Below are 25,537 nucleotides of genomic sequence, written 5' to 3' on the forward strand. Positions count from 1 at the left end.
TCACCCCTTCCTCTTGCACAGCCTCCAACTCTCACGCATGCCACTCCGTCGCCCGTGATTTCCCGGAGTTGCGCGTCTATTGCGGAGGTTCCCCTGGGTCTAGTGCACCTGGGATTTCATTTTGGAGGCGTTGTCATGCGTTTCGTGGAAGTGGCAGGCGTGAGTACAAGGCTCACCGCCTTCTTTAGCACATGTGCCTCATAGTGCACAGACTCTCACTCGGAGGCGTGCCACCACGCCTCCCGTTACTTGCAGGAGGTGCGCGCCTATCCCCAAACTCCCCTGGGACTGTCGAGAGCACGCGGGAATCCATTTTAGCCGCGTGGCGATGTGTTTCGTGGAAGTGGCAGGCGTCAGTACAAGACTCACCGCCCTCTTTAGCACATGTGCCTCACAGTGCACAGCCTCTCACTGGCAGGCGTGCCACTACGGCTCCCGTGATCTGGCAGGAGGTGCGCGCCTACTCTCCAACTCCCCTGGGACTATCTAGTGCTCTCGGGAATCCGTTTTGGCCGCGTGGTGATGTGTTTTGTGGAAGTAGCAGGCGTGAGTACAAGGCTCACCCCTTCCTCTTGCACAGCCTCCCACTCTCACGCATGCCACTCCGTCGCCCGTGATTTCCCAGAGTTGCGCGTCTATTGCCGAGGCTCCCCTGGGTCTAGTGCACCTGGGATTTCATTTTGGAGGCGTTGTCATGCGTTTCGTGGAAGTGGCAGGCGTGAGTACAAGGCTCACCGCCCTCTTTAGGACAGGTGCCTCACAGTGCACAGCCTCTCACTGGCGGGCGTGCCACTACGGCTCCCGTGATTTGGCAGGAGGTGCGCGCCCACTCTCCAACTCCCCTGGGACTATCTACTGCACTCGGGAATCCGTTTTGACCGCGTGGTAATGTGTTTCGTGGAAGTAGCAGGCGTGAGTACAAGACTCACCCCTTCCTCTTGCACAGCCTCCAACTCTCACGCATGCCACTCCGTCGCCCGTGATTTCCCGGAGTTGCGCGTCTATTGCGGAGGTTCCCCTGGGTCTAGTGCACCTGGGATTTCATTTTGGAGGCGTTGTCATGCGTTTCGTGGAAGTGGCAGGCGTGAGTACAAGGCTCACCGCCTTCTTTAGCACATGTGCCTCATAGTGCACAGACTCTCACTCGGAGGCGTGCCACCACGCCTCCCGTTACTTGCAGGAGGTGCGCGCCTATCCCCAAACTCCCCTGGGACTGTCGAGAGCACGCGGGAATCCATTTTAGCCGCGTGGCGATGTGTTTCGTGGAAGTGGCAGGCGTCAGTACAAGACTTACCGCCTTCTTTAGCACATGTGCCTCACAGTGCACAGCCTCTCACTGGCAGGCGTGCCACTACGGCTCCCGTGATCTGGCACGAGGTGCGCGCCTACTCTCCAACTCCCCTGGGACTATCTAGTGCACCCGGGAATCCGTTTTGGCCGCGTGGTGATGTGTTTTGTGGAAGTAGCAGGCGTGAGTACAGGGCTCACCCCTTCCTCTTGCACAGCCTCCCACTCTCACGCATGCCACTCCGTCGCCCGTGATTTCCCGGAGCTGCGCGTCTATTGCCGAGGTTCCCCCGGGTCTATTGCACCTGGGATTTTATTTTGGAGGCGTTGTCATGCGTTTCGTGGAAGTGGCAGGCGTGAGTACAAGGCTCACCGCCTTCTTTAGGACATTTGACTGACAGTTCACAGCCTCTCACTGGCAGCTCACTGGCAGGCGTGCCACTAAGGCTCCCGTGATTTGGCAGGAGGTGCGCGCCTACTCTCCAACTCCCCTGGGACTATCTTGTGCACCCGGAAATCCGTTTTGGCCGCGTGGTGATGTGTTTCGTGGAAGTAGCAGGCGTGAGTACAAGCCTCACCCCTTCCTCTTGCACAGCCTCCCACTCTCACGCATGCCACTCCGTCGCCCGTGATTTCCCGGAGTTGTGCGTCCCTTGCCGAGGTACCCCTGGGTCTAGTGCACCTGGGATTTTATTTTGGAGGCGTTGTCATGCGTTTCGTAAAAGTGGCAGGCGTGAGTACAAGGCTCACCGCCTTCTTTAGCACATGTGCCTCATAGTGCACAGCCTCTCACTCGGAGGCGTGCCACCACGACTCCCGTGACTTGCAGGAGGTGCGCGCCTATCCCCCAACTCCCCTGGGACTATCTAGTGCACGCGGGAATCCATTTTAACCGCGTGGTGATGTGTTTCGTGGAAGTGGCGGGCGTGAGTACCAGACTGACCGCCTTCTTTAGCACATGTGCCTCAAGTTGCACAGACTCTCACTGGCAGGCGTGCCACTACGGCTCCCGTGATCTGGCAGGAGGTGCGCGCCTACTCTCCAACTCCCCTGGGACTATCTAGTGCACCCGGGAATCCGTTTTGGCCGCGTGGTGATGTGTTTCGTGGAAGTAGTAGGCGTGAGTACAAGGCTCACCCCTTCCTCTTGCACAGCCTCCCACTCTCACGCATGCCACTCCGTCGCCCGTGATTTTCCGGAGTTGCGCGTCTATTGCCGAGGTTCCCCTGGGTCTATTGCACCTGGGATTTCATTTTGGAGGCGTTGTCATGCGTTTCGTGGAAGTGGCAGGCGTGAGTAGAAGGCTCACCGCCTTCTTTAGGACATGTGCCTGACAGTGCACAGCCTCTCACTGGCAGCTCACTGGCAGGCGTGCCACTACGGCTCCCGTGATTTGGCAGGAGGTGCGCGCCTACTCTCCAACTCCCCTGGGACTATCTTGTGCACCCGGAAATCCCTTTTGGCCGCGTGGTGATGTGTTTCGTAGAAGTAGCAGGCGTGAGTACAAGCCTCACCCCTTCCTCTTCCACAGCCTCCCACTCTCACGCATGCCACTCCCTCGCCCGTGATTTCCCGGAGTTGTACGTCCCTTGCCGAGGTTCCGCTGGGTCTAGTGCACCTGGGATTTTATTTTGGAGGCGTTGTCATGCGTTTCGTAAAAGTGGCAGGCGTGAGTACAAGGCTCACCGCCTTCTTTAGCACATGTGCCTCATAGTGCACAGCCTCTCACTCGGAGGCGTGCCACCACGACTCCCGTGACTTTCAGGAGGTGCGCGCCTACCCCCCAACTCCCCTGGGACTATCTAGTGCACGCGGGAATTCATTTTAACCGCGTGGTGATGTGTTTCGTGGAAGTGGCGGGCGTGAGTACAAGACTCACCGCCTTCTTTAGCACATGTGCCTCACAGTGCACAGCCTCTTACTGGCAGGCGTGCCACTACTGCTCCCGTGATTTGGCAGGAGGTGCGCGCCTACTCTTCAACTCCCTTGGGACTATCTAGTGCACCCGGGAATCCGTTTTGGCCGCGTGGTGATGTGTTTCGTGGAAGTAGCAGGCGTGAGTACAAGGCTCACCCCTTCCTCTTGCACAGCCTCCCACTCTCACGCATGCCACTCCGTCGCCCGTGATTTCCCAGAGTTGCGCGTCTATTGCCGAGGCTCCCCTGGGTCTAGTGCACCTGGGATTTCATTTTGGAGGCGTTGTCATGCGTTTCGTGGAAGTGGCAGGCGTGAGTACAAGGCTCACCGCCCCCTTTAGGACAGGTGCCTCACAGTGCACAGCCTCTCACTGGCAGGCGTGCCACTACGGCTCCCGTGATTTGGCAGGAGGTGCGCGCCCACTCTGCAACTCCCCTGGGACTATCTACTGCACCCGGGAATCCGTTTTGGCCGCGTGGTCATGTGTTTCGTGGAAGTAGCAGGCGTGAGTACAAGACTCACCCCTTCCTCTTGCACAGCCTCCAACTCTCACGCATGCCACTCCGTCGCCCGTGATTTCCCGGAGTTGCGCGTCTATTGCGGAGGTTCCCCTGGGTCTAGTGCACCTGGGATTTCATTTTGGAGGCGTTGTCATGCGTTTCGTGGAAGTGGCAGGCGTGAGTACAAGGCTCACCGCCTTCTCTAGCACATGTGCCTCATAGTGCACAGACTCTCACTCGGAGGCGTGCCACCACGCCTCCCGTTACTTGCAGGAGGTGCGCGCCTATCCCCAAACTCCCCTGGGACTGTCGAGAGCACGCGGGAATCCATTTTAGCCGCGTGGCGATGTGTTTCGTGGAAGTGGCAGGCGTCAGTACAAGACTCACCGCCCTCTTTAGCACATGTGCCTCACAGTGCACAGCCTCTCACTGGCAGGCGTGCCACTACGGCTCCCGTGATCTGGCAGGAGGTGCGCGCCTACTCTCCAACTCCCCTGGGACTATCTAGTGCACTCGGGAATCCGTTTTGGCCGCGTGGTGATGTGTTTTGTGGAAGTAGCAGGCGTGAGTACAAGGCTCACCCCTTCCTCTTGCACAGCCTCCCACTCTCACGCATGCCACTCCGTCGCCCGTGATTTCCCAGAGTTGCGCGTCTATTGCCGAGGCTCCCCTGGGTCTAGTGCACCTGGGATTTCATTTTGGAGGCGTTGTCATGCGTTTCGTGGAAGTGGCAGGCGTGAGTACAAGGCTCACCGCCCTCTTTAGGACAGGTGCCTCACAGTGCACAGCCTCTCACTGGCAGGCGTGCCACTACGGCTCCCGTGATTTGGCAGGAGGTGCGCGCCCACTCTCCAACTCCCCTGGGACTATCTACTGCACTCGGGAATCCGTTTTGACCGCGTGGTAATGTGTTTCGTGGAAGTAGCAGGCGTGAGTACAAGACTCACCCCTTCCTCTTGCACAGCCTCCAACTCTCACGCATGCCACTCCGTCGCCCGTGATTTCCCGGAGTTGCGCGTCTATTGCGGAGGTTCCCCTGGGTCTAGTGCACCTGGGATTTCATTTTGGAGGCGTTGTCATGCGTTTCGTGGAAGTGGCAGGCGTGAGTACAAGGCTCACCGCCTTCTTTAGCACATGTGCCTCATAGTGCACAGACTCTCACTCGGAGGCGTGCCACCACGCCTCCCGTTACTTGCAGGAGGTGCGCGCCTATCCCCAAACTCCCCGGGGACTGTCGAGAGCACGCGGGAATCCATTTTAGCCGCGTGGCGATGTGTTTCGTGGAAGTGGCAGGCGTCAGTACAAGACTTACCGCCTTCTTTAGCACATGTGCCTCACAGTGCACAGCCTCTCACTGGCAGGCGTGCCACTACGGCTCCCGTGATCTGGCACGAGGTGCGCGCCTACTCTCCAACTCCCCTTGGACTATCTAGTGCACCCGGGAATCCGTTTTGGCCGCGTGGTGATGTGTTTTGTGGAAGTAGCAGGCGTGAGTACAAGGCTCACCCCTTCCTCTTGCACAGCCTCCCACTCTCACGCATGCCACTCCGTCGCCCGTGATTTCCCGGAGCTGCGCGTCTATTGCCGAGGTTCCCCCGGGTCTATTGCACCTGGGATTTTATTTTGGAGGCGTTGTCATGCGTTTCGTGGAAGTGGCAGGCGTGAGTACAAGGCTCACCGCCTTCTTTAGGACATTTGACTGACAGTTCACAGCCTCTCACTGGCAGCTCACTGGCAGGCGTGCCACTACGGCTCCCGTGATTTGGCAGGAGGTGCGCGCCTACTCTCCAACTCCCCTGGGACTATCTTGTGCACCCGGAAATCCGTTTTGGCCGCGTGGTGATGTGTTTCGTGGAAGTAGCAGGCGTGAGTACAAGCCTCACCCCTTCCTCTTGCACAGCCTCCCACTCTCACGCATGCCACTCCGTCGCCCGTGATTTCCCGGAGTTGTGCGTCCCTTGCCGAGGTACCCCTGGGTCTAGTGCACCTGGGATTTTATTTTGGAGGCGTTGTCATGCGTTTCGTAAAAGTGGCAGGCGTGAGTACAAGGCTCACCGCCTTCTTTAGCACATGTGCCTCATAGTGCACAGCCTCTCACTCGGAGGCGTGCCACCACGACTCCCGTGACTTGCAGGAGGTGCGCGCCTATCCCCCAACTCCCCTGGGACTATCTAGTGCACGCGGGAATCCATTTTAACCGCGTGGTGATGTGTTTCGTGGAAGTGGCGGGCGTGAGTACCAGACTGACCGCCTTCTTTAGCACATGTGCCTCAAGTTGCACAGACTCTCACTGGCAGGCGTGCCACTACGGCTCCCGTGATCTGGCAGGAGGTGCGCGCCTACTCTCCAACTCCCCTGGGACTATCTAGTGCACCCGGGAATCCGTTTTGGCCGCGTGGTGATGTGTTTCGTGGAAGTAGTAGGCGTGAGTACAAGGCTCACCCCTTCCTCTTGCACAGCCTCCCACTCTCACGCATGCCACTCCGTCGCCCGTGATTTTCCGGAGTTGCGCGTCTATTGCCGAGGTTCCCCTGGGTCTATTGCACCTGGGATTTCATTTTGGAGGCGTTGTCATGCGTTTCGTGGAAGTGGCAGGCGTGAGTAGAAGGCTCACCGCCTTCTTTAGGACATGTGCCTGACAGTGCACAGCCTCTCACTGGCAGCTCACTGGCAGGCGTGCCACTACGGCTCCCGTGATTTGGCAGGAGGTGCGCGCCTACTCTCCAACTCCCCTGGGACTATCTTGTGCACCCGGAAATCCCTTTTGGCCGCGTGGTGATGTGTTTCGTAGAAGTAGCAGGCGTGAGTACAAGCCTCACCCCTTCCTCTTCCACAGCCTCCCACTCTCACGCATGCCACTCCCTCGCCCGTGATTTCCCGGAGTTGTACGTCCCTTGCCGAGGTTCCGCTGGGTCTAGTGCACCTGGGATTTTATTTTGGAGGCGTTGTCATGCGTTTCGTAAAAGTGGCAGGCGTGAGTACAAGGCTCACCGCCTTCTTTAGCACATGTGCCTCATAGTGCACAGCCTCTCACTCGGAGGCGTGCCACCACGACTCCCGTGACTTTCAGGAGGTGCGCGCCTACCCCCCAACTCCCCTGGGACTATCTAGTGCACGCGGGAATTCATTTTAACCGCGTGGTGATGTGTTTCGTGGAAGTGGCGGGCGTGAGTACAAGACTCACCGCCTTCTTTAGCACATGTGCCTCACAGTGCACAGCCTCTTACTGGCAGGCGTGCCACTACTGCTCCCGTGATTTGGCAGGAGGTGCGCGCCTACTCTTCAACTCCCTTGGGACTATCTAGTGCACCCGGGAATCCGTTTTGGCCGCGTGGTGATGTGTTTCGTGGAAGTAGCAGGCGTGAGTACAAGGCTCACCCCTTCCTCTTGCACAGCCTCCCACTCTCACGCATGCCACTCCGTCGCCCGTGATTTCCCAGAGTTGCGCGTCTATTGCCGAGGCTCCCCTGGGTCTAGTGCACCTGGGATTTCATTTTGGAGGCGTTGTCATGCGTTTCGTGGAAGTGGCAGGCGTGAGTACAAGGCTCACCGCCCCCTTTAGGACAGGTGCCTCACAGTGCACAGCCTCTCACTGGCAGGCGTGCCACTACGGCTCCCGTGATTTGGCAGGAGGTGCGCGCCCACTCTGCAACTCCCCTGGGACTATCTACTGCACCCGGGAATCCGTTTTGGCCGCGTGGTCATGTGTTTCGTGGAAGTAGCAGGCGTGAGTACAAGACTCACCCCTTCCTCTTGCACAGCCTCCAACTCTCACGCATGCCACTCCGTCGCCCGTGATTTCCCGGAGTTGCGCGTCTATTGCGGAGGTTCCCCTGGGTCTAGTGCACCTGGGATTTCATTTTGGAGGCGTTGTCATGCGTTTCGTGGAAGTGGCAGGCGTGAGTACAAGGCTCACCGCCTTCTTTAGCACATGTGCCTCATAGTGCACAGACTCTCACTCGGAGGCGTGCCACCACGCCTCCCGTTACTTGCAGGAGGTGCGCGCCTATCCCCAAACTCCCCTGGGACTGTCGAGAGCACGCGGGAATCCATTTTAGCCGCGTGGCGATGTGTTTCGTGGAAGTGGCAGGCGTCAGTACAAGACTCACCGCCCTCTTTAGCACATGTGCCTCACAGTGCACAGCCTCTCACTGGCAGGCGTGCCACTACGGCTCCCGTGATCTGGCAGGAGGTGCGCGCCTACTCTCCAACTCCCCTGGGACTATCTAGTGCACTCGGGAATCCGTTTTGGCCGCGTGGTGATGTGTTTTGTGGAAGTAGCAGGCGTGAGTACAAGGCTCACCCCTTCCTCTTGCACAGCCTCCCACTCTCACGCATGCCACTCCGTCGCCCGTGATTTCCCAGAGTTGCGCGTCTATTGCCGAGGCTCCCCTGGGTCTAGTGCACCTGGGATTTCATTTTGGAGGCGTTGTCATGCGTTTCGTGGAAGTGGCAGGCGTGAGTACAAGGCTCACCGCCCTCTTTAGGACAGGTGCCTCACAGTGCACAGCCTCTCACTGGCAGGCGTGCCACTACGGCTCCCGTGATTTGGCAGGAGGTGCGCGCCCACTCTCCAACTCCCCTGGGACTATCTACTGCACTCGGGAATCCGTTTTGACCGCGTGGTAATGTGTTTCGTGGAAGTAGCAGGCGTGAGTACAAGACTCACCCCTTCCTCTTGCACAGCCTCCAACTCTCACGCATGCCACTCCGTCGCCCGTGATTTCCCGGAGTTGCGCGTCTATTGCGGAGGTTCCCCTGGGTCTAGTGCACCTGGGATTTCATTTTGGAGGCGTTGTCATGCGTTTCGTGGAAGTGGCAGGCGTGAGTACAAGGCTCACCGCCTTCTTTAGCACATGTGCCTCATAGTGCACAGACTCTCACTCGGAGGCGTGCCACCACGCCTCCCGTTACTTGCAGGAGGTGCGCGCCTATCCCCAAACTCCCCGGGGACTGTCGAGAGCACGCGGGAATCCATTTTAGCCGCGTGGCGATGTGTTTCGTGGAAGTGGCAGGCGTCAGTACAAGACTTACCGCCTTCTTTAGCACATGTGCCTCACAGTGCACAGCCTCTCACTGGCAGGCGTGCCACTACGGCTCCCGTGATCTGGCACGAGGTGCGCGCCTACTCTCCAACTCCCCTGGGACTATCTAGTGCACCCGGGAATCCGTTTTGGCCGCGTGGTGATGTGTTTTGTGGAAGTAGCAGGCGTGAGTACAAGGCTCACCCCTTCCTCTTGCACAGCCTCCCACTCTCACGCATGCCACTCCGTCGCCCGTGATTTCCCGGAGCTGCGCGTCTATTGCCGAGGTTCCCCCGGGTCTATTGCACCTGGGATTTTATTTTGGAGGCGTTGTCATGCGTTTCGTGGAAGTGGCAGGCGTGAGTACAAGGCTCACCGCCTTCTTTAGGACATTTGACTGACAGTTCACAGCCTCTCACTGGCAGCTCACTGGCAGGCGTGCCACTACGGCTCCCGTGATTTGGCAGGAGGTGCGCGCCTACTCTCCAACTCCCCTGGGACTATCTTGTGCACCCGGAAATCCGTTTTGGCCGCGTGGTGATGTGTTTCGTGGAAGTAGCAGGCGTGAGTACAAGCCTCACCCCTTCCTCTTGCACAGCCTCCCACTCTCACGCATGCCACTCCGTCGCCCGTGATTTCCCGGAGTTGTGCGTCCCTTGCCGAGGTACCCCTGGGTCTAGTGCACCTGGGATTTTATTTTGGAGGCGTTGTCATGCGTTTCGTAAAAGTGGCAGGCGTGAGTACAAGGCTCACCGCCTTCTTTAGCACATGTGCCTCATAGTGCACAGCCTCTCACTCGGAGGCGTGCCACCACGACTCCCGTGACTTGCAGGAGGTGCGCGCCTATCCCCCAACTCCCCTGGGACTATCTAGTGCACGCGGGAATCCATTTTAACCGCGTGGTGATGTGTTTCGTGGAAGTGGCGGGCGTGAGTACCAGACTGACCGCCTTCTTTAGCACATGTGCCTCAAGTTGCACAGACTCTCACTGGCAGGCGTGCCACTACGGCTCCCGTGATCTGGCAGGAGGTGCGCGCCTACTCTCCAACTCCCCTGGGACTATCTAGTGCACCCGGGAATCCGTTTTGGCCGCGTGGTGATGTGTTTCGTGGAAGTAGTAGGCGTGAGTACAAGGCTCACCCCTTCCTCTTGCACAGCCTCCCACTCTCACGCATGCCACTCCGTCGCCCGTGATTTTCCGGAGTTGCGCGTCTATTGCCGAGGTTCCCCTGGGTCTATTGCACCTGGGATTTCATTTTGGAGGCGTTGTCATGCGTTTCGTGGAAGTGGCAGGCGTGAGTAGAAGGCTCACCGCCTTCTTTAGGACATGTGCCTGACAGTGCACAGCCTCTCACTGGCAGCTCACTGGCAGGCGTGCCACTACGGCTCCCGTGATTTGGCAGGAGGTGCGCGCCTACTCTCCAACTCCCCTGGGACTATCTTGTGCACCCGGAAATCCCTTTTGGCCGCGTGGTGATGTGTTTCGTAGAAGTAGCAGGCGTGAGTACAAGCCTCACCCCTTCCTCTTCCACAGCCTCCCACTCTCACGCATGCCACTCCCTCGCCCGTGATTTCCCGGAGTTGTACGTCCCTTGCCGAGGTTCCGCTGGGTCTAGTGCACCTGGGATTTTATTTTGGAGGCGTTGTCATGCGTTTCGTAAAAGTGGCAGGCGTGAGTACAAGGCTCACCGCCTTCTTTAGCACATGTGCCTCATAGTGCACAGCCTCTCACTCGGAGGCGTGCCACCACGACTCCCGTGACTTTCAGGAGGTGCGCGCCTACCCCCCAACTCCCCTGGGACTATCTAGTGCACGCGGGAATTCATTTTAACCGCGTGGTGATGTGTTTCGTGGAAGTGGCGGGCGTGAGTACAAGACTCACCGCCTTCTTTAGCACATGTGCCTCACAGTGCACAGCCTCTTACTGGCAGGCGTGCCACTACTGCTCCCGTGATTTGGCAGGAGGTGCGCGCCTACTCTTCAACTCCCTTGGGACTATCTAGTGCACCCGGGAATCCGTTTTGGCCGCGTGGTGATGTGTTTCGTGGAAGTAGCAGGCGTGAGTACAAGGCTCACCCCTTCCTCTTGCACAGCCTCCCACTCTCACGCATGCCACTCCGTCGCCCGTGATTTCCCAGAGTTGCGCGTCTATTGCCGAGGCTCCCCTGGGTCTAGTGCACCTGGGATTTCATTTTGGAGGCGTTGTCATGCGTTTCGTGGAAGTGGCAGGCGTGAGTACAAGGCTCACCGCCCCCTTTAGGACAGGTGCCTCACAGTGCACAGCCTCTCACTGGCAGGCGTGCCACTACGGCTCCCGTGATTTGGCAGGAGGTGCGCGCCCACTCTGCAACTCCCCTGGGACTATCTACTGCACCCGGGAATCCGTTTTGGCCGCGTGGTCATGTGTTTCGTGGAAGTAGCAGGCGTGAGTACAAGACTCACCCCTTCCTCTTGCACAGCCTCCAACTCTCACGCATGCCACTCCGTCGCCCGTGATTTCCCGGAGTTGCGCGTCTATTGCGGAGGTTCCCCTGGGTCTAGTGCACCTGGGATTTCATTTTGGAGGCGTTGTCATGCGTTTCGTGGAAGTGGCAGGCGTGAGTACAAGGCTCACCGCCTTCTTTAGCACATGTGCCTCATAGTGCACAGACTCTCACTCGGAGGCGTGCCACCACGCCTCCCGTTACTTGCAGGAGGTGCGCGCCTATCCCCAAACTCCCCTGGGACTGTCGAGAGCACGCGGGAATCCATTTTAGCCGCGTGGCGATGTGTTTCGTGGAAGTGGCAGGCGTCAGTACAAGACTCACCGCCCTCTTTAGCACATGTGCCTCACAGTGCACAGCCTCTCACTGGCAGGCGTGCCACTACGGCTCCCGTGATCTGGCAGGAGGTGCGCGCCTACTCTCCAACTCCCCTGGGACTATCTAGTGCACTCGGGAATCCGTTTTGGCCGCGTGGTGATGTGTTTTGTGGAAGTAGCAGGCGTGAGTACAAGGCTCACCCCTTCCTCTTGCACAGCCTCCCACTCTCACGCATGCCACTCCGTCGCCCGTGATTTCCCAGAGTTGCGCGTCTATTGCCGAGGCTCCCCTGGGTCTAGTGCACCTGGGATTTCATTTTGGAGGCGTTGTCATGCGTTTCGTGGAAGTGGCAGGCGTGAGTACAAGGCTCACCGCCCTCTTTAGGACAGGTGCCTCACAGTGCACAGCCTCTCACTGGCAGGCGTGCCACTACGGCTCCCGTGATTTGGCAGGAGGTGCGCGCCCACTCTCCAACTCCCCTGGGACTATCTACTGCACTCGGGAATCCGTTTTGACCGCGTGGTAATGTGTTTCGTGGAAGTAGCAGGCGTGAGTACAAGACTCACCCCTTCCTCTTGCACAGCCTCCAACTCTCACGCATGCCACTCCGTCGCCCGTGATTTCCCGGAGTTGCGCGTCTATTGCGGAGATTCCCCTGGGTCTAGTGCACCTGGGATTTCATTTTGGAGGCGTTGTCATGCGTTTCGTGGAAGTGGCAGGCGTGAGTACAAGGCTCACCGCCTTCTTTAGCACATGTGCCTCATAGTGCACAGACTCTCACTCGGAGGCGTGCCACCACGCCTCCCGTTACTTGCAGGAGGTGCGCGCCTATCCCCAAACTCCCCTGGGACTGTCGAGAGCACGCGGGAATCCATTTTAGCCGCGTGGCGATGTGTTTCGTGGAAGTGGCAGGCGTCAGTACAAGACTTACCGCCTTCTTTAGCACATGTGCCTCACAGTGCACAGCCTCTCACTGGCAGGCGTGCCACTACGGCTCCCGTGATCTGGCACGAGGTGCGCGCCTACTCTCCAACTCCCCTGGGACTATCTAGTGCACCCGGGAATCCGTTTTGGCCGCGTGGTGATGTGTTTTGTGGAAGTAGCAGGCGTGAGTACAAGGCTCACCCCTTCCTCTTGCACAGCCTCCCACTCTCACGCATGCCACTCCGTCGCCCGTGATTTCCCGGAGCTGCGCGTCTATTGCCGAGGTTGCCCTGGGTCTATTGCACCTGGGATTTTATTTTGGAGGCGTTGTCATGCGTTTCGTGGAAGTGGCAGGCGTGAGTACAAGGCTCACCGCCTTCTTTAGGACATTTGACTGACAGTTCACAGCCTCTCACTGGCAGCTCACTGGCAGGCGTGCCACTACGGCTCCCGTGATTTGGCAGGAGGTGCGCGCCTACTCTCCAACTCCCCTGGGACTATCTTGTGCACCCGGAAATCCGTTTTGGCCGCGTGGTGATGTGTTTCGTGGAAGTAGCAGGCGTGAGTACAAGCCTCACCCCTTCCTCTTGCACAGCCTCCCACTCTCACGCATGCCACTCCGTCGCCCGTGATTTCCCGGAGTTGTGCGTCCCTTGCCGAGGTACCCCTGGGTCTAGTGCACCTGGGATTTTATTTTGGAGGCGTTGTCATGCGTTTCGTAAAAGTGGCAGGCGTGAGTACAAGGCTCACCGCCTTCTTTAGCACATGTGCCTCATAGTGCACAGCCTCTCACTCGGAGGCGTGCCACCACGACTCCCGTGACTTGCAGGAGGTGCGCGCCTATCCCCCAACTCCCCTGGGACTATCTAGTGCACGCGGGAATCCATTTTAACCGCGTGGTGATGTGTTTCGTGGAAGTGGCGGGCGTGAGTACCAGACTGACCGCCTTCTTTAGCACATGTGCCTCAAGTTGCACAGACTCTCACTGGCAGGCGTGCCACTACGGCTCCCGTGATCTGGCAGGAGGTGCGCGCCTACTCTCCAACTCCCCTGGGACTATCTAGTGCACCCGGGAATCCGTTTTGGCCGCGTGGTGATGTGTTTCGTGGAAGTAGTAGGCGTGAGTACAAGGCTCACCCCTTCCTCTTGCACAGCCTCCCACTCTCACGCATGCCACTCCGTCGCCCGTGATTTTCCGGAGTTGCGCGTCTATTGCCGAGGTTCCCCTGGGTCTATTGCACCTGGGATTTCATTTTGGAGGCGTTGTCATGCGTTTCGTGGAAGTGGCAGGCGTGAGTAGAAGGCTCACCGCCTTCTTTAGGACATGTGCCTGACAGTGCACAGCCTCTCACTGGCAGCTCACTGGCAGGCGTGCCACTACGGCTCCCGTGATTTGGCAGGAGGTGCGCGCCTACTCTCCAACTCCCCTGGGACTATCTTGTGCACCCGGAAATCCCTTTTGGCCGCGTGGTGATGTGTTTCGTAGAAGTAGCAGGCGTGAGTACAAGCCTCACCCCTTCCTCTTCCACAGCCTCCCACTCTCACGCATGCCACTCCCTCGCCCGTGATTTCCCGGAGTTGTACGTCCCTTGCCGAGGTTCCGCTGGGTCTAGTGCACCTGGGATTTTATTTTGGAGGCGTTGTCATGCGTTTCGTAAAAGTGGCAGGCGTGAGTACAAGGCTCACCGCCTTCTTTAGCACATGTGCCTCATAGTGCACAGCCTCTCACTCGGAGGCGTGCCACCACGACTCCCGTGACTTTCAGGAGGTGCGCGCCTACCCCCCAACTCCCCTGGGACTATCTAGTGCACGCGGGAATTCATTTTAACCGCGTGGTGATGTGTTTCGTGGAAGTGGCGGGCGTGAGTACAAGACTCACCGCCTTCTTTAGCACATGTGCCTCACAGTGCACAGCCTCTTACTGGCAGGCGTGCCACTACTGCTCCCGTGATTTGGCAGGAGGTGCGCGCCTACTCTTCAACTCCCTTGGGACTATCTAGTGCACCCGGGAATCCGTTTTGGCCGCGTGGTGATGTGTTTCGTGGAAGTAGCAGGCGTGAGTACAAGGCTCACCCCTTCCTCTTGCACAGCCTCCCACTCTCACGCATGCCACTCCGTCGCCCGTGATTTCCCAGAGTTGCGCGTCTATTGCCGAGGCTCCCCTGGGTCTAGTGCACCTGGGATTTCATTTTGGAGGCGTTGTCATGCGTTTCGTGGAAGTGGCAGGCGTGAGTACAAGGCTCACCGCCCCCTTTAGGACAGGTGCCTCACAGTGCACAGCCTCTCACTGGCAGGCGTGCCACTACGGCTCCCGTGATTTGGCAGGAGGTGCGCGCCCACTCTGCAACTCCCCTGGGACTATCTACTGCACCCGGGAATCCGTTTTGGCCGCGTGGTCATGTGTTTCGTGGAAGTAGCAGGCGTGAGTACAAGACTCACCCCTTCCTCTTGCACAGCCTCCAACTCTCACGCATGCCACTCCGTCGCCCGTGATTTCCCGGAGTTGCGCGTCTATTGCGGAGGTTCCCCTGGGTCTAGTGCACCTGGGATTTCATTTTGGAGGCGTTGTCATGCGTTTCGTGGAAGTGGCAGGCGTGAGTACAAGGCTCACCGCCTTCTTTAGCACATGTGCCTCATAGTGCACAGACTCTCACTCGGAGGCGTGCCACCACGCCTCCCGTTACTTGCAGGAGGTGCGCGCCTATCCCCAAACTCCCCTGGGACTGTCGAGAGCACGCGGGAATCCATTTTAGCCGCGTGGCGATGTGTTTCGTGGAAGTGGCAGGCGTCAGTACAAGACTCACCGCCCTCTTTAGCACATGTGCCTCACAGTGCACAGCCTCTCACTGGCAGGCGTGCCACTACGGCTCCCGTGATCTGGCAGGAGGTGCGCGCCTACTCTCCAACTCCCCTGGGACTATCTAGTGCACTCGGGAATCCGTTTTGGCCGCGTGGTGATGTGTTTTGTGGAAGTAGCAGGCGTGAGTACAAGGCTCACCCCTTCCTCTTGCACAGCCTCCAACTCTCACGCATGCCACTCCGTCGCCCGTGATTTCCCAGAGTTGCGCGTCTATTGCCGAGGCTCCCCTGGGTCTAGTGCACCTGGGATTTCATTTTGGAGGCGTTGTCATGCGTTTCGTGGAAGTGGCAGGCGTGAGTACAAGGCTCACCGCCCTCTTTAGGACAGGTGCCTCACAGTGCACAGCCTCTCACTGGCAGGCGTGCCACTACGGCTCCCGTGATTTGGCAGGAGGTGCGCGCCCACTCTCCAACTCCCCTGGGACTATCTACTGCACTCGGGAATCCGTTTTGACCGCGTGGTGATGTGTTTCGTGGAAGTAGCAGGCGTGAGTACAAGACTCACCCCTTCCTCTTGCACAGCCTCCAACTCTCACGCATGCCACTCCGTCGCCCGTGATTTCCCGGAGTTGCGCGTCTATTGCGGAGGTTCCCCTGGGTCTAGTGCACCTGGGATTTCATTTTGGAGGCGTTGTCATGCGTTTCGTGGAAGTGGCAGGCGTGAGTACAAGGCTCACCGCCTTCTTTAGCACATGTGCCTCATAGTGCACAGACTCTCACTCGGAGGCGTGCCACCACGCCTCCCGTTACTTGCAGGAGGTGCGCGCCTATCCCCAAACTCCCCTGGGACTGTCGAGAGCACGCGGGAATCCATTTTAGCCGCGTGGCGATGTGTTTCGTGGAAGTGGCAGGCGTCAGTACAAGACTTACCGCCTTCTTTAGCACATGTGCCTCACAATGCACAGCCTCTCACTGGCAGGCGTGCCACTACGGCTCCCGTGATCTGGCACGAGGTGCGCGCCTACTCTCCAACTCCCCTGGGACTATCTAGTGCACCCGGGAATCCGTTTTGGCCGCGTGGTGATGTGTTTTGTGGAAGTAGCAGGCGTGAGTACAAGGCTCACCCCTTCCTCTTGCACAGCCTCCCACTCTCACGCATGCCACTCCGTCGCCCGTGATTTCCCGGAGCTGCGCGTCTATTGCCGAGGTTCCCCTGGGTCTATTGCACCTGGGATTTTATTTTGGAGGCGTTGTCATGCGTTTCGTGGAAGTGGCAGGCGTGAGTACAAGGCTCACCGCCTTCTTTAGGACATTTGACTGACAGTTCACAGCCTCTCACTGGCAGCTCACTGGCAGGCGTGCCACTACGGCTCCCGTGATTTGGCAGGAGGTGCGCGCCTACTCTCCAACTCCCCTGGGACTATCTTGTGCACCCGGAAATCCGTTTTGGCCGCGTGGTGATGTGTTTCGTGGAAGTAGCAGGCGTGAGTACAAGCCTCACCCTTTCCTCTTGCACAGCCTCCCACTCTCACGCATGCCACTCCGTCGCCCGTGATTTCCCGGAGTTGTGCGTCCCTTGCCGAGGTACCCCTGGGTCTAGTGCACCTGGGATTTTATTTTGGAGGCGTTGTCATGCGTTTCGTAAAAGTGGCAGGCGTGAGTACAAGGCTCACCGCCTTCTTTAGCACATGTGCCTCATAGTGCACAGCCTCTCACTCGGAGGCGTGCCACCACGACTCCCGTGACTTGCAGGAGGTGCGCGCCTATCCCCCAACTCCCCTGGGACTATCTAGTGCACGCGGGAATCCATTTTAACCGCGTGGTGATGTGTTTCGTGGAAGTGGCGGGCGTGAGTACCAGACTGACCGCCTTCTTTAGCACATGTGCCTCAAGTTGCACAGACTCTCACTGGCAGGCGTGCCACTACGGCTCCCGTGATCTGGCAGGAGGTGCGCGCCTACTCTCCAACTCCCCTGGGACTATCTAGTGCACCCGGGAATCCGTTTTGGCCGCGTGGTGATGTGTTTCGTGGAAGTAGTAGGCGTGAGTACAAGGCTCACCCCTTCCTCTTGCACAGCCTCCCACTCTCACGCATGCCACTCCGTCGCCCGTGATTTCCCGGAGTTGTACGTCCCTTGCCGAGGTTCCGCTGGGTCTAGTGCACCTGGGATTTTATTTTGGAGGCGTTGTCATGCGTTTCGTAAAAGTGGCAGGCGTGAGTACAAGGCTCACCGCCTTCTTTAGCACATGTGCCTCATAGTGCACAGCCTCTCACTCGGAGGCGTGCCACCACGACTCCCGTGACTTTCAGGAGGTGCGCGCCTACCCCCCAACTCCCCTGGGACTATCTAGTGCACGCGGGAATTCATTTTAACCGCGTGGTGATGTGTTTCGTGGAAGTGGCGGGCGTGAGTACAAGACTCACCGCCTTCTTTAGCACATGTGCCTCACAGTGCACAGCCTCTTACTGGCAGGCGTGCCACTACTGCTCCCGTGATTTGGCAGGAGGTGCGCGCCTACTCTTCAACTCCCTTGGGACTATCTAGTGCACCCGGGAATCCGTTTTGGCCGCGTGGTGATGTGTTTCGTGGAAGTAGCAGGCGTGAGTACAAGGCTCACCCCTTCCTCTTGCACAGCCTCCCACTCTCACGCATGCCACTCCGTCGCCCGTGATTTCCCAGAGTTGCGCGTCTATTGCCGAGGCTCCCCTGGGTCTAGTGCACCTGGGATTTCATTTTGGAGGCGTTGTCATGCGTTTCGTGGAAGTGGCAGGCGTGAGTACAAGGCTCACCGCCTTCTTTAGCACATGTGCCTCATAGTGCACAGACTCTCACTCGGAGGCGTGCCACCACGCCTCCCGTTACTTGCAGGAGGTGCGCGCCTATCCCCAAACTCCCCTGGGACTGTCGAGAGCACGCGGGAATCCATTTTAGCCGCGTGGCGATGTGTTTCGTGGAAGTGGCAGGCGTCAGTACAAGACTTACCGCCTTCTTTAGCACATGTGCCTCACAGTGCACAGCCTCTCACTGGCAGGCGTGCCACTACGGCTCCCGTGATCTGGCACGAGGTGCGCGCCTACTCTCCAACTCCCCTGGGACTATCTAGTGCACCCGGGAATCCGTTTTGGCCGCGTGGTGATGTGTTTTGTGGAAGTAGCAGGCGTGAGTACAAGGCTCACCCCTTCCTCTTGCACAGCCTCCCACTCTCACGCATGCCACTCCGTCGCCCGTGATTTCCCGGAGCTGCGCGTCTATTGCCGAGGTTGCCCTGGGTCTATTGCACCTGGGATTTTATTTTGGAGGCGTTGTCATGCGTTTCGTGGAAGTGGCAGGCGTGAGTACAAGGCTCACCGCCTTCTTTAGGACATTTGACTGACAGTTCACAGCCTCTCACTGGCAGCTCACTGGCAGGCGTGCCACTACGGCTCCCGTGATTTGGCAGGAGGTGCGCGCCTACTCTCCAACTCCCCTGGGACTATCTTGTGCACCCGGAAATCCGTTTTGGCCGCGTGGTGATGTGTTTCGTGGAAGTAGCAGGCGTGAGTACAAGCCTCACCCCTTCCTCTTGCACAGCCTCCCACTCTCACGCATGCCACTCCGTCGCCCGTGATTTCCCGGAGTTGTGCGTCCCTTGCCGAGGTACCCCTGGGTCTAGTGCACCTGGGATTTTATTTTGGAGGCGTTGTCATGCGTTTCGTAAAAGTGGCAGGCGTGAGTACAAGGCTCACCGCCTTCTTTAGCACATGTGCCTCATAGTGCACAGCCTCTCACTCGGAGGCGTGCCACCACGACTCCCGTGACTTGCAGGAGGTGCGCGCTTATCCCCCAACTCCCCTGGGACTATCTAGTGCACGCGGGAATCCATTTTAACCGCGTGGTGATGTTTTTCGTGGAAGTGGCGGGCGTGAGTACCAGACTGACCGCCTTCTTTAGCACATGTGCCTCAAGTTGCACAGACTCTCACTGGCAGGCGTGCCACTACGGCTCCCGTGATCTGGCAGGAGGTGCGCGCCTACTCTCCAACTCCCCTGGGACTATCTAGTGCACCCGGGAATCCGTTTTGGCCGCGTGGTGATGTGTTTCGTGGAAGTAGTAGGCGTGAGTACAAGGCTCACCCCTTCCTCTTGCACAGCCTCCCACTCTCACGCATGCCACTCCGTCGCCCGTGATTTTCCGGAGTTGCGCGTCTATTGCCGAGGTTCCCCTGGGTCTATTGCACCTGGGATTTCATTTTGGAGGCGTTGTCATGCGTTTCGTGGAAGTGGCAGGCGTGAGTAGAAGGCTCACCGCCTTCTTTAGGACATGTGCCTGACAGTGCACAGCCTCTCACTGGCAGCTCACTGGCAGGCGTGCCACTACGGCTCCCGTGATTTGGCAGGAGGTGCGCGCCTACTCTCCAACTCCCCTGGGACTATCTTGTGCACCCGGAAATCCCTTTTGGCCGCGTGGTGATGTGTTTCGTAGAAGTAGCAGGCGTGAGTACAAGCCTCACCCCTTCCTCTTCCACAGCCTCCCACTCTCACGCATGCCACTCCGTCGCCCGTGATTTCCCGGAGTTGTACGTCCCTTGCCGAGGTTCCGCTGGGTCTAGTGCACCTGGGATTTTATTTTGGAGGCGTTGTCATGCGTTTCGTAAAAGTGGCAGGCGTGAGTACAAGGCTCACCGCCTTCTTTAGCACATGTGCCTCATAGTGCACAGCCTCTCACTCGGAGGCGTGCCACCACGACTCCCGTGACTTTCAGGAGGTGCGCGCCTACCCCCCAACTCCCCTGGGACTATCTAGTGCACGCGGGAATTCATTTTAACCGCGTGGTGATGTGTTTCGTGGAAGTGGCGGGCGTGAGTACAAGACTCACCGCCTTCTTTAGCACATGTGCCTCACAGTGCACAGCCTCTTACTGGCAGGCGTGCCACTACTGCTCCCGTGATTTGGCAGGAGGTGCGCGCCTACTCTTCAACTCCCTTGGGACTATCTAGTGCACCCGGGAATCCGTTTTGGCCGCGTGGTGATGTGTTTCGTGGAAGTAGCAGGCGTGAGTACAAGGCTCACCCCTTCCTCTTGCACAGCCTCCCACTCTCACGCATGCCACTCCGTCGCCCGTGATTTCCCAGAGTTGCGCGTCTATTGCCGAGGCTCCCCTGGGTCTAGTGCACCTGGGATTTCATTTTGGAGGCGTTGTCATGCGTTTCGTGGAAGTGGCAGGCGTGAGTACAAGGCTCACCGCCTTCTTTAGCACATGTGCCTCATAGTGCACAGACTCTCACTCGGAGGCGTGCCACCACGCCTCCCGTTACTTGCAGGAGGTGCGCGCCTATCCCCAAACTCCCCTGGGACTGTCGAGAGCACGCGGGAATCCATTTTAGCCGCGTGGCGATGTGTTTCGTGGAAGTGGCAGGCGTCAGTACAAGACTTACCGCCTTCTTTAGCACATGTGCCTCACAGTGCACAGCCTCTCACTGGCAGGCGTGCCACTACGGCTCCCGTGATCTGGCACAAGGTGCGCGCCTACTCTCCAACTCCCCTGGGACTATCTAGTGCACCCGGGAATCCGTTTTGGCCGCGTGGTGATGTGTTTTGTGGAAGTAGCAGGCGTGAGTACAAGGCTCACCCCTTCCTCTTGCACAGCCTCCCACTCTCACGCATGCCACTCCGTCGCCCGTGATTTCCCGGAGCTGCGCGTCTATTGCCGAGGTTCCCCTGGGTCTATTGCACCTGGGATTTTATTTTGGAGGCGTTGTCATGCGTTTCGTGGAAGTGGCAGGCGTGAGTACAAGGCTCACCGCCTTCTTTAGGACATTTGACTGACAGTTCACAGCCTCTCACTGGCAGCTCACTGGCAGGCGTGCCACTACGGCTCCCGTGATTTGGCAGGAGGTGCGCGCCTACTCTCCAACTCCCCTGGGACTATCTTGTGCACCCGGAAATCCGTTTTGGCCGCGTGGTGATGTGTTTCGTGGAAGTAGCAGGCGTGAGTACAAGCCTCACCCCTTCCTCTTGCACAGCCTCCCACTCTCACGCATGCCACTCCGTCGCCCGTGATTTCCCGGAGTTGTGCGTCCCTTGCCGAGGTACCCCTGGGTCTAGTGCACCTGGGATTTTATTTTGGAGGCGTTGTCATGCGTTTCGTAAAAGTGGCAGGCGTGAGTACAAGGCTCACCGCCTTCTTTAGCACATGTGCCTCATAGTGCACAGCCTCTCACTCGGAGGCGTGCCACCACGACTCCCGTGACTTGCAGGAGGTGCACGCCTATCCCCCAACTCCCCTGGGACTATCTAGTGCACGCGGGAATCCATTTTAACCGCGTGGTGATGTGTTTCGTGGAAGTGGCGGGCGTGAGTACCAGACTGACCGCCTTCTTTAGCACATGTGCCTCAAGTTGCACAGACTCTCACTGGCAGGCGTGCCACTACGGCTCCCGTGATCTGGCAGGAGGTGCGCGCCTACTCTCCAACTCCCCTGGGACTATCTAGTGCACCCGGGAATCCGTTTTGGCCGCGTGGTGATGTGTTTCGTGGAAGTAGTAGGCGTGAGTACAAGGCTCACCCCTTCCTCTTGCACAGCCTCCCACTCTCACGCATGCCACTCCGTCGCCCGTGATTTTCCGGAGTTGCGCGTCTATTGCCGAGGTTCCCCTGGGTCTATTGCACCTGGGATTTCATTTTGGAGGCGTTGTCATGCGTTTCGTGGAAGTGGCAGGCGTGAGTAGAAGGCTCACCGCCTTCTTTAGGACATGTGCCTGACAGTGCACAGCCTCTCACTGGCAGCTCACTGGCAGGCGTGCCACTACGGCTCCCGTGATTTGGCAGGAGGTGCGCGCCTACTCTCCAACTCCCCTGGGACTATCTTGTGCACCCGGAAATCCCTTTTGGCCGCGTGGTGATGTGTTTCGTAGAAGTAGCAGGCGTGAGTACAAGCCTCACCCCTTCCTCTTCCACAGCCTCCCACTCTCACGCATGCCACTCCGTCGCCCGTGATTTCCCGGAGTTGTACGTCCCTTGCCGAGGTTCCGCTGGGTCTAGTGCACCTGGGATTTTATTTTGGAGGCGTTGTCATGCGTTTCGTAAAAGTGGCAGGCGTGAGTACAAGGCTCACCGCCTTCTTTAGCACATGTGCCTCATAGTGCACAGCCTCTCACTCGGAGGCGTGCCACCACGACTCCCGTGACTTTCAGGAGGTGCGCGCCTACCCCCCAACTCCCCTGGGACTATCTAGTGCACGCGGGAATTCATTTTAACCGCGTGGTGATGTGTTTCGTGGAAGTGGCGGGCGTGAGTACAAGACTCACCGCCTTCTTTAGCACATGTGCCTCACAGTGCACAGCCTCTTACTGGCAGGCGTGCCACTACTGCTCCCGTGATTTGGCAGGAGGTGCGCGCCTACTCTTCAACTCCCTTGGGACTATCTAGTGCACCCGGGAATCCGTTTTGGCCGCGTGGTGATGTGTTTCGTGGAAGTAGCAGGCGTGAGTACAAGGCTCACCCCTTCCTCTTGCACAGCCTCCCACTCTCACGCATGCCACTCCGTCGCCCGTGATTTCCCAGAGTTGCGCGTCTATTGCCGAGGCTCCCCTGGGTCTAGTGCACCTGGGATTTCATTTTGGAGGCGTTGTCATGCGTTTCGTGGAAGTGGCAGGCGTGAGTACAAGGCTCACCGCCCCCTTTAGGACAGGTGCCTCACAGTGCACAGCCTCTCACTGGCAGGCGTGCCACTACGGCTCCCGTGATTTGGCAGGAGGTGCGCGCCCACTCTGCAACTCCCCTGGGACTATCTACTGCACCCGGGAATCCGTTTTGGCCGCGTGGTCATGTGTTTCGTGGAAGTAGCAGGCGTGAGTACAAGACTCACCCCTTCCTCTTGCACAGCCTCCAACTCTCACGCATGCCACTCCGTCGCCCGTGATTTCCCGGAGTTGCGCGTCTATTGCGGAGGTTCCCCTGGGTCTAGTGCACCTGGGATTTCATTTTGGAGGCGTTGTCATGCGTTTCGTGGAAGTGGCAGGCGTGAGTACAAGGCTCACCGCCTTCTTTAGCACATGTGCCTCATAGTGCACAGACTCTCACTCGGAGGCGTGCCACCACGCCTCCCGTTACTTGCAGGAGGTGCGCGCCTATCCCCAAACTCCCCTGGGACTGTCGAGAGCACGCGGGAATCCATTTTAGCCGCGTGGCGATGTGTTTCGTGGAAGTGGCAGGCGTCAGTACAAGACTCACCGCCCTCTTTAGCACATGTGCCTCACAGTGCACAGCCTCTCACTGGCAGGCGTGCCACTACGGCTCCCGTGATCTGGCAGGAGGTGCGCGCCTATTCTCCAACTCCCCTGGGACTATCTAGTGCACTCGGGAATCCGTTTTGGCCGCGTGGTGATGTGTTTTGTGGAAGTAGCAGGCGTGAGTACAAGGCTCACCCCTTCCTCTTGCACAGCCTCCCACTCTCACGCATGCCACTCCGTCGCCCGTGATTTCCCAGAGTTGCGCGTCTATTGCCGAGGCTCCCCTGGGTCTAGTGCACCTGGGATTTCATTTTGGAGGCGTTGTCATGCGTTTCGTGGAAGTGGCAGGCGTGAGTACAAGGCTCACCGCCCCCTTTAGGACAGGTGCCTCACAGTGCACAGCCTCTCACTGGCAGGCGTGCCACTACGGCTCCCGTGATTTGGCAGGAGGTGCGCGCCCACTCTGCAACTCCCCTGGGACTATCTACTGCACCCGGGAATCCGTTTTGGCCGCGTGGTCATGTGTTTCGTGGAAGTAGCAGGCGTGAGTACAAGACTCACCCCTTCCTCTTGCACAGCCTCCAACTCTCACGCATGCCACTCCGTCGCCCGTGATTTCCCGGAGTTGCGCGTCTATTGCGGAGGTTCCCCTGGGTCTAGTGCACCTGGGATTTCATTTTGGAGGCGTTGTCATGCGTTTCGTGGAAGTGGCAGGCGTGAGTACAAGGCTCACCGCCTTCTTTAGCACATGTGCCTCATAGTGCACAGACTCTCACTCGGAGGCGTGCCACCACGCCTCCCGTTACTTGCAGGAGGTGCGCGCCTATCCCCAAACTCCCCTGGGACTGTCGAGAGCACGCGGGAATCCATTTTAGCCGCGTGGCGATGTGTTTCGTGGAAGTGGCAGGCGTCAGTACAAGACTCACCGCCCTCTTTAGCACATGTGCCTCACAGTGCACAGCCTCTCACTGGCAGGCGTGCCACTACGGCTCCCGTGATCTGGCAGGAGGTGCGCGCCTACTCTCCAACTCCCCTGGGACTATCTAGTGCACTCGGGAATCCGTTTTGGCCGCGTGGTGATGTGTTTTGTGGAAGTAGCAGGCGTGAGTACAAGGCTCACCCCTTCCTCTTGCACAGCCTCCCACTCTCACGCATGCCACTCCGTCGCCCGTGATTTCCCAGAGTTGCGCGTCTATTGCCGAGGCTCCCCTGGGTCTAGTGCACCTGGGATTTCATTTTGGAGGCGTTGTCATGCGTTTCGTGGAAGTGGCAGGCGTGAGTACAAGGCTCACCGCCCTCTTTAGGACAGGTGCCTCACAGTGCACAGCCTCTCACTGGCAGGCGTGCCACTACGGCTCCCGTGATTTGGCAGGAGGTGCGCGCCCACTCTCCAACTCCCCTGGGACTATCTACTGCACTCGGGAATCCGTTTTGACCGCGTGGTAATGTGTTTCGTGGAAGTAGCAGGCGTGAGTACAAGACTCACCCCTTCCTCTTGCACAGCCTCCAACTCTCACGCATGCCACTCCGTCGCCCGTGATTTCCCGGAGTTGCGCGTCTATTGCGGAGGTTCCCCTGGGTCTAGTGCACCTGGGATTTCATTTTGGAGGCGTTGTCATGCGTTTCGTGGAAGTGGCAGGCGTGAGTACAAGGCTCACCGCCTTCTTTAGCACATGTGCCTCATAGTGCACAGACTCTCACTCGGAGGCGTGCCACCACGCCTCCCGTTACTTGCAGGAGGTGCGCGCCTATCCCCAAACTCCCCTGGGACTGTCGAGAGCACGCGGGAATCCATTTTAGCCGCGTGGCGATGTGTTTCGTGGAAGTGGCAGGCGTCAGTACAAGACTTACCGCCTTCTTTAGCACATGTGCCTCACAGTGCACAGCCTCTCACTGGCAGGCGTGCCACTACGGCTCCCGTGATCTGGCACGAGGTGCGCGCCTACTCTCCAACTCCCCTGGGACTATCTAGTGCACCCGGGAATCCGTTTTGGCCGCGTGGTGATGTGTTTTGTGGAAGTAGCAGGCGTGAGTACAAGGCTCACCCCTTCCTCTTGCACAGCCTCCCACTCTC

This window comes from Stylophora pistillata, chromosome 3 (assembly GCF_964205215.1).
Source record: "Stylophora pistillata chromosome 3, jaStyPist1.2, whole genome shotgun sequence".
Taxonomy (NCBI): domain Eukaryota; kingdom Metazoa; phylum Cnidaria; class Anthozoa; order Scleractinia; family Pocilloporidae; genus Stylophora; species Stylophora pistillata.